The following is a 10,013-nucleotide window of genomic DNA, read 5'->3' on the forward strand; positions in this document are numbered from 1 at the left end:
GATAGGCTCTGCCAGAGTCTGAAAATACAGAGACAGATCCTTGCTGCCATGTGCATAGCATCCCCAATGGAGGAGACAGAGAAAGGACAGAAGGAACTGAAGGGGTTCTCAACCCCATATGAAGAACAACAATATCAACCAAACAAAAACCTCAGGAATAAACCACCAACCAAAAAGTACACATAGCTCCACCCTTATATGTAGTAGAGGATGGCCTTGTCAGGCATGGATTGGAGGAGAGGCTCTTGGTCCTGAGAAGGCTTGGTTGCCCACTGTAGGGGAATGCCAGGATGGGAAGGCAGGAGTGCGTGGGTGGGTGAGAGAGTACCTTCACAGAAGAAGGGAGAGGGGGGATGGGATAGGGGTTTCCTGATCAGAAACTGGGGAAAACAAGTTAACATTTGTAATGTAAATAAAGAAAATATCTAATGAAAAAAGAAACGATTTCTAGGACTGTTGTATCTGTTTTCTTTGTGTTTATTTTCTTGTTGTCTCTTGACTGTGAGTGTTTAGTCTGTGTGTATGTTGGTGAATCACACATGTGCAGGATCTGCAGACTCAGAGGAAAGAATACAATACTCTGCCATGAGAGCTGCCATTTGTGTGTTGTTATGGAACTCTAGTCATCTGGATGAAGACACAGTGCTCCTAACCAGTTATCCTCACTCCATCCCCTGTAGGTAGGTTAGAAATATATTAAGTACAATGGCGAAGAATGTGAATCTTTGTCTTGTTATGCTGTCAGTTTAGATCTGCACATTTCTTCCTGATGTGAAAAGAAGATTCACAAATAATACTCTTCATTATGTGGATATCTGTTTCACCTAATCTGACTTGTACTAGGAATTTTATAGTGAAGTTTTTGGAAGATTTCTGGATGAAACAATGGTCTTTATGAGATTTTATTCCTTAGGATTTGTAATCTAGAAGATTTTGCTGGCATTGTGGGTAGTATATTATGGTTCCCATTGTTCTCCATTCCTGTGTGGGATAGAGCTTTCCTGTGTTGTACATGAGTACTCTTGCATTCACTTTTTCCTCCCAAGAGCTGCCATATTACCTGAGTCCTCATGGAAAATTTATATCTGATTCTCTTGTGCACATTTTCATCTGTTTATTATCTAAGTTGGTTCTTGACTTAAATACATGTCTTAATGATTTACTACATTCAAATATACCTTAAACACTGTCAATAGTAGTAGCCACTTTTATAGAAATTAACACTAGAATTTGCACTTGTATTATTTCAGGGCTTGAAAATATTCCATATTCACCTGATTTTATTCTATAGGTAAGTATTTATTACTACTGTATGGTATTATAATGATTTTGGTGTCATCATTTTGGTGGTAAGGGATAGGACAAGAAAAATGGTATAAACTTACAGGCTGTTATAGCACTTAGATGTTAGAATAGCTAGGTACATCTGGGAATCCGGAAGCCAATCTCTGACAGACTTTCCTAGGCAATGCTAGATTAAAATGCCATGCAGTAATATAGAGTCCCAGTGTCTGAACACTACATGTAGCTATTTAAACTTTGACTAGGGTAAAAAGATTTGTTGTAACATGTGTTAGTAATAACTGGAAGGCTCGAAAGTGCAGAATAATGTCTATTCAGAAATAGTTGTATATTTGAGAAAATGTCAGTTCCAAGTTTTCAAGTAGATTCTGTGTATTCATGGTAAATTCATGGAGGAAGCATGTAAAACCATGGGTACACAGGTGAACATATATTGTCAGACAGATTGGTGTTTCAGCACAAGGGGCCAGGATCTAGGGAGAGTGAATGATGCTTCATTATACCTAGCATTCTAGAGAGCCTGTTTATCAGTTTGTATGCTACACCAGCATATCGAAGACCTTTTTATACACTGAGCAGTCTTTTGACTTCTCAGATTCTTCTTTAGAAATGTATAAAACCTAGTGATATTTTCTTGTATCTTTAAAATAGCTTATTAAGTGTATGATCATTTTGGAGTTTTTCTTGGGATATTTGTATTTTTTGAATTGAAGAATTATGTTTCTTGTAATTTTAGAATTCTTGCCTTACCTTATTAGACAGATTGAAAACATTCTGTGTCTTACATGCTCTATGTAAGTGCTCCTGCACTGTGATAAGTTAGTTTGAATGCTTGACACATCCTTGTCTCTCTTTTAAAAGTAAATGAATGATGACAGCTGTCTATAATTTTTGTAATGATAGGTTTAAGATCTTGGCTACTATCTTCATTAAACTAAGGGATGTTCCTTCTGTTTTCACAGTATACAGAAGTTTTCTAGTGATCCTCCGTGATATTTTGTCCCAGGCATTTTATAAGTATGTTGACATGGTTGTGAGCCTTCTCTCACTGTTCATATTTTGAGCCTTGTCTTGTTTGGTTTGTGCTTGTTGAAATCGTCTTGCATCTCTGGCATGAAATCAAGTTGAGTTCACTTTATGTCCTTTAGAGAGACACTTCTTTTAATGTATGGTGGTGCATATTGACTGTTACTTTTTTCTTTGTACATTTTAGAATTTAGGGGTGCATCTGTTTAGCCCTCTACAGTGTTTGCTAAAACACTGAGTGCATTGATTTCAGCATTTCCTTATTGTCTGGTCTAGTGTTATGACATTGAAAGCTTACTTGTTAACTTGTTTCTAGGAAATTATCATCTTCCTCATCAATTCTCATTAATTTTATATGATTTTCCACAGCAGTCCACCCTTCTGCTATTTCCAACTGTCAATCTCAACTTCTGATGCAGGGTCATAGAATGAAACTATTCATGTATCTGCTAAATACCAAGAGAAAAATATTTGACATGTGAGAATTATAAGATGAAGGTAGTACATAAAAATTGCTACATATGTGCTGATACCATGGTCATGAGAACTTTTCATAGTAATAATACCTCAACATTCAGAACAACTTCTTACATTTTTATTTATGTTTAAACACCTGTATGTTTGTGTATGTGTGGGTATTTATAGCAGGAGACCCATGTCAGTAATTCTTACTTTCATGTGGCACTACAACATATTTATCAGAGAGAATGTTTGTATTCCAATGCAACAGGCCACAAATGGAAAAGACATATACTTTACCTTCTGCATAGAACGAATTGGAATTTCATAAAAGGCTCAGATATTGTATTCTAGTGTGATTACTAATGAAACTCCATTCAATTTTATAAATCAGTCTTAGCACCCACTAGCTATTTGTCTTTGACTCTAGTCCCAGGAAGATAAGTTTTCAGTAATTACCCTGAGTGTTAGTGTTCTACAGCAGGTATACATATGTTCTGTGTTTGTGCCTGGCAATTTCTGAGGTTAGAAATAGTCCTCAGATTATACTCCTATCAAAACACAACTCATCGCATGGTGTCACATCTGTAGAAATGTTGTCAAGATACCTGGTATCATTTTGCTTTTAATAATTTTTTTTAATGGGGTTACCATTCTCTGTAATAGAGTCATATATTTTTCATCTTTGAATTTTTCAATCCTTAATGTGAAAGTTTAAGAATTCTAACCTTTGTTCCTCACACAGCAACTAGGAGAAGAAGAACAAAAAGAATGAGTGCTTCTCTGATAAACACTCCCCAGGTCAGTGTCCTGTCTACACTTCTTAAAAATCTGCTTTTTATTCAATCTGTTCAAAAGATTAGTTATCTATATATGTAATGTTATATAAGGGTTTCTTTTCTATGATCTTCATTTTCCTCTGTGATAATGAAAATTTAATATTTTTGTTTCATGTATATAACATCTTCATATTCCTACTGGATTTTATGTTGTGAGGAAGTAAAATTCCTATGGACTGGAGACCTGCTGGTCTCCAAGAGCATGTATTAAAAATAATTCTCAATGAACATATTGATGGGATTTTTCCTACATTCGATAAAGTTCTGTCCTTTTATATTAGTGTGGAAGTAAGATCTCTTGTGTCACATCAATTGTGTTTCATGGATGGTCAGATTTCCAGACAAAAGCTTGTGAATTTGGATATGGAAATATGTACAAATTCATATTGCTAAGCAATATGTGGAAAAGTAAATTTTGTAGGAGAGTAAAATTATAAGGGACCCAATGTGTTGAATCCTAATAGTAAATGTATCAGCTCTCTAGAGGCACAGATGATGGAATGAAATTATCTTTCTTTTTCCAACGATGTGATTGTGAGCTGACGCAGATTTCAGTATTCTGACAACTCTTTTTGACATTTTATGTCACACAGTAATTATTGAAGTGTTTACACCTGAAATCTGTTTGTCTCATGAGAGATACAGCCCCTGTGGTAAATTCTCAGTATAGAGATGGGTATTTTCCTTTCTTTTCGATTTCAATCTTTAGAAGCAGTGTAAGTCCTGTGCTCTTCATCTTCTCATTTCACCACATGAAAGACATTAGTGAGAATTTTCTATGGGACATTGCCTTGGTGCTGTGTACAAACCATCAATTTTCAAACATAAATTAATGTTCTTCCTAATTTTTTGTATTGGTTCTTTAGAAGGAAGAAGGCTTGATAGAACCTATGTTATTCTTCTTCAGCCAAATTATGCATTACATAAGTGAAGGGTTGTAGCAATGATTCTATTTTTCATTACAATATAATTTTCTTTATAAGTGTTTATCTGAATGTTTTTATGTACACTGAATATACATTATGCTCCTAAAACCCAGAGTGCAGCACCATACCCTGCTGACTGAAGTCAGACATAGTACTGAGCTACAATATGTTTAGAAAGAATTAAATTAGGTTTCTATGGAAAAACAGTAAGTAACTTTACCTCTTAGGCATTTTTTATGTACCAGGTTTACATTTTTGAGTCTCATTTGTAATAGAGACAGTATAAAATCAGTGCATTACAGTTTTCATGAACAAAGGAAGAATTATAGATCATACTTCTCTATGCAAGCTACAATTCTGATACATAAGTGGTCAAATTCTGAAGAAAATTAAATAAGGTTAAAATTAGATTGAAATTTTAAGTTGTTAATATTATTATGAATAATTATTAAATACTCATGAAGAGTTAGTATAATTCTCCTTCAATTTGAAAACAAAATGTGATGAAAGAAAATTATTCTGCTCCAGTGGAATTCATTGCTTCTTATGCCACTTGTTCAGACATACATATCTAATCCATCTGTAGTGAAAGACCATGTGGAATTTATGAAATTGTTTTTATATGTATTGATCATGCCAACTTATATAAAATATTAAACATTTCAATGCTGTCAAATACTCTTTATTCTACTTTATAGTTTTGAATATATTCTCATAAAATAACTTCCTAAAGCATTTTATTTTCTGCATCATATGGGATGTTGAATGTGTGCCCTGATGCTGCATCTCTATTCTGTTTTAAAAAAAAACTGATATTTAGTTCATCCATTAATTCTGCATTTTATATTCTACCAGTTTGTTGTACAAAGGATGTAACATTCTAAATTGTCCTCAGACTGTTAAAGAGATATGTTGTAATACAGACAAGTGAGATGCAGCTGCACACAGGAATAAGCAGGTGTCCATATTTCAGCAAGCCATGCACTGTAAAATTTGAAAGCATGTTTCTTGTCATCATAATTTGACAATTTATAATGTGGCACTAGGATTCTATTTGATATCAACCCATATTTTATAAAGTTACGTTACTGCATATCGACATCAATTGTATATGTTATATTCCGTAAATGATCACTGCTTTTGAAATAATTATATCATGCACTCTCAGAGAAACAGAGATACAAAGTCTTAGTGTTTTACAAAATATTTTTTACTAAAGTTAAAGTTCATTTTCTTCAAAATATATTGGTTACCTTTGCCTGAATGTATGCATATGTGCTGTTTATTCCTCCTGCCAGTAGTGTTCAGAAGAGATCATTGGATTTTAAAGAACTGGTTTTAACATTCCATTGTGTAGTATAGTGCATTGTGGGTGCTGAGAAACAAATATCATAATAGAGGACTTTAAAAGATATTCTACAAATCAAACTGCACACAAAATTTTCAAATGTAGTAATGGTGGCCAATCTTTCATTTACTGCTAATGTCTCAATAAATCAAAGAAAATTCATGAAGGTGAGAGCCTTTCTAAATGTGAGCATTATATTAAGTCATTGTATAGATTGTCTGTGGAAGAGCAGCAATTCACAACTTCAGACACTTCTCCATAGAACATTTTGAAAACATTTATGGTTTAATATTTTCTTCAATCTTTTGTATCACAAAGTATACCTTAATTAATTCTTTTTTAACAAAGGAATGATTTTGGTCCAGTATCAAATAGATAATTTTCCATTCCAGTGTCACTTAAACTTTAAGGATGTGGCTGTGGACTTCTCACTGGAGGAATGGGAATGTCTCGATTTTGCTCAGAGGGCATTTTACATGGATGTGATGTTGGAGAATTACAACAATCTCTTGTTTGTGGGTAAGAATGTATTTCTTCTTGACTTCCTGATTCTTTCTTTCAATGTTCCCACTTTGTGGTTATGGAAACTTGTCTACAGACCACCAAAAGAGGGAAAATCATAATTTTTCTGGTTAAAATCATAATGTTTCATAGTGTTTTCTTTACATTTCTGTGTTTTCTTTGGAAGAGTAATCAGTGCAATATCCTCTGATGTCTCTCCTTACCACTAATCTAGCTTGATTCAAGTCTTTCAAGTTCAAATTTTAAATATTCAGAACAAGGAATTATATTTCTATACATAAATTAGTTGCAGTATTTAAATCTTACTATTACTTTAAAATGTTCCCTCACTTATGACTTTAAAAACAGCAAAAGATTTCACGTGTATACAGAGCTGTTGTTATGGAGAAATTTTTTATTTACTGTTTGAAAATTGGTTTAGTTCTGAAACATGATTATTTATCCTTTCATTTAGGATGCTGAAATAAAACTATTTACTGGTTTTCATGTCAATGTCTGTTACATCATAAATTTATACCTGACCAAGGCTACATATTGTCACTATGAATCAAATTATAACTATAATATTAGACATACATTGTTTAGAGATCTACTTTTCAAATTTCATTACAGATTGATCACTTATTTGTCCTAGCTTCTGCAAAGTACAATTTTCTTTTTTTTTAATTCCTTATCTTATTTACATTTCAAATACTATCCCACTTCCAGGTTCCTCCTCTGTAAACCCTCTTTCCCTTGGTCCCTCCAACCTCCTTATTTGAGAGTGCTCTTCTACCCACCCCACAATGCCCTTGCACTGCACTAGGATTCACCTATGTTGGGCCACTGAGCATTCACAGTACCTAGGGCCCCCACTCTCATTGATGCCAGATATGGCAATCCTCTGCTGCATATGTAGCTGGTGACATGAGTCCCTCCATATGTAGTCTTTGCTTAGTGATTTTTATCCGTGGGAGGTCAGGGAAGTCTGGTTGATAGATATTGTTCTTCCTATGTGGTTGCAAATCCATTCAGGTCCTACAATCCTTCCTCTAACTCCCCTACTGGGGACCCATGCTCAGTTCAGTTGTTGGCTGCAAGTATTCATTTATGTTGTCCAGGTGCTGGCAGAGCCTCACAGGAGACAACAGTATCAGAGTCTTGTCAGCAAGCACTAAATTGTATCACCAGTGCTGTCTTTGTTTCTTGTCTGCATGTGGAATAGATCCCCAGATGCAGCAGTGTCTGGATGGACTATCCTTCAGTCTCTGGTCCACTCATTGCCCCTGTATTTCCTTTAAGCAGGAACAATTATGGGTTAATATTTTTGAATTGGGTAGCTGGCACAATATTAAAGTAAGTTGTAGAAGGTAATTGTTATTTCCTATCATCTGATATAGATCAGATTTGAGGTTCTTCTAAGGATCCATGTAATGATTAAAAGAAAATAAACTCTCTTGAGTGCATGAGTCCATGAGAATGTGTATTTTACCTAAAACTTCAGCAAACACTGGTCATGGAATCACTTGATCTTCATGTAAGTAATCTCTGACATCTCTAATTGCACTTTTTTCAGAAAATCATCGCATATGTCGAAAGAATGAGCAGGTCTTGGATCAAGACACACTGTACATTGTCCAGGAGCCTGTGAATATCCAAGAAAAATCTTCTAAATGCAATAAACTTAGCAATATGATTCATGAATCTACCCAAAGTACATATCATAAAACTCACAACAAAAATGCATCTCTTCAATTCCCAAATCTAAGAAGACCTAAAACTGGGAACACTGAAGAAGTTTATAAGTATAAAGAATGTGCAAACAGTTTAAATGTGTGTTCAATCATTAGTCTCAATCAAGGAATCCACATAGAAAGAAAAGAACACAATAGAAATACAAAATTTCATAAGATTTTTATCTCTAAACATAAACCATTGGTGAAACAAAATAATAGTGGAGTGAATCCTTACAAATGTAGTGAACCTGACAAATGCTTTACCCAGAGAGACAATCTACAATGTCAGCAGAGCATTTATCCAGGAAAGAAACCTCACAAATGTAGTGAATGTGAAAAATGTCTTACACAAGAATTCAATCTTAGCATCCATCAGAGAATTCATACAGGAGAGAAACCTTACAGATGCTGTGACTGTGACAAACGCTTTGCCACAAAAGACCAACTTAGTATTCATCAGTGATATCATACTGGAGAGAAACCTTATAAGTGTACTGAGTGTGAAAAATGCTTTACTGTACAAGGCATTCTGAGAATTCATCAGAGAATTCATACAGGAAAGAAACCTTACAAATGTAGTGAATGTGACAAATGCTTTACTGAAAAAGGCAGTCTGAGAAATCATCAGAGACTTCATTCAGGAGAGAAACCTTACAAATGTAGTGAATGTGACAAATGGTTTACTAAAAAAAAACAGTCTGAGAAGGCATCAGAGAATTCATTCAGGAGAGAAACCTTACAAATGTAGTTAATGTAATAAATGCTTTGCCGCACGATCTTATCTTAATATTCATCAAAGAATTCATACAGGAGAGAAACCTTACAAATGCACTAAATGTGACAAATGCTTTGCCCAACCATCGCATCTTAGTGTTCATCAGAGAATTCATTCAGGAGAGAAACCTTACAAATGTAGTGATTGTGGCAAATGTTTTACTAAAAAAGACTGTCTGAGAAGGCATCAGAGAATTCATTCTGGAGAGAAACCTTACAAATGTAGTGAATGTAACAAACGCTTTGCCTCACGATCTTATCTTAGTATTCATCAAAGAATTCATACAAGAGAGAAACGTTACAAATGTAGTGAATGTAACAAACACTTTGCCACACGGTCTTATCTTAGTATTCATCAAAGAATTCATACAGGAGAGAAACCTTACAAATGCACTCAATGTGACAAATGCTTTGCCCAACTTCGCATCTTAGTGTTCAAAAGAGAATTCATACAGGAGAAAAACCTTACAAATGTAGTGATTGTGGCAAATGTTTTACTGAAAAAGACAGTCTGAGAAGGCATCAGAGAATTCATTCTGGAGAGAAACCTTACAAATGTAGTGAATGTAACAAATGCTTTGCCTATCGATCTTGTCTTAGTATTCATCAAAGAATTCATACAGGAGAGAAACCTTACAAATGCACTCAATGTGACAAATGCTTTGCCCAACCATCGGATCTTCGTGGTCATCAGAGAATTCATACAGGAGAAAAACCTTACAAATGCCATGAATGTGATTAATAATTTACCCTTATAGTTAATGTGAGAAGGCATCAGAGAATTCATACATGAGATAATCCTTACAAATTTTGTGTATGTGGCAAATGCATTTCCCACAATGTCAGTCTGTGAAATTATCATCGATTTCATACAGTATAGAAACTTTATGAATGAAGTAAATGAGACAACCCTCTACCAAGAAATAGCATCTTAAAATTTATTAGAGAATACTAGATGGAGGAAAACTTTCAAATGTATTCAAAGTATAAATCTTTTACTTTTGGCTTATCTGTTAGAGTGTAACTGAGAATGCATACTGGTGAGAATATTAACACATGTAATGCATGTGAAAATATCTTTGACTTCATTTCAGGTCAGAGG

The 10,013-nt window shown here is 34.5% G+C and overlaps 1 pseudogene; it reads left to right on the plus strand.

Annotated features, from left to right (window-relative positions):
* Positions 1–3,546: 3,546 nt before the first annotated feature.
* LOC114635865 lies at positions 3,547–9,704 on the plus strand (annotated as a pseudogene).
* Positions 9,705–10,013: the final 309 nt, after the last annotated feature.

Source organism: Grammomys surdaster, unplaced genomic scaffold, assembly GCF_004785775.1.
Source record: "Grammomys surdaster isolate TR1022 unplaced genomic scaffold, NIH_TR_1.0 118923, whole genome shotgun sequence".
Taxonomy (NCBI): Eukaryota; Metazoa; Chordata; class Mammalia; order Rodentia; family Muridae; genus Grammomys; species Grammomys surdaster.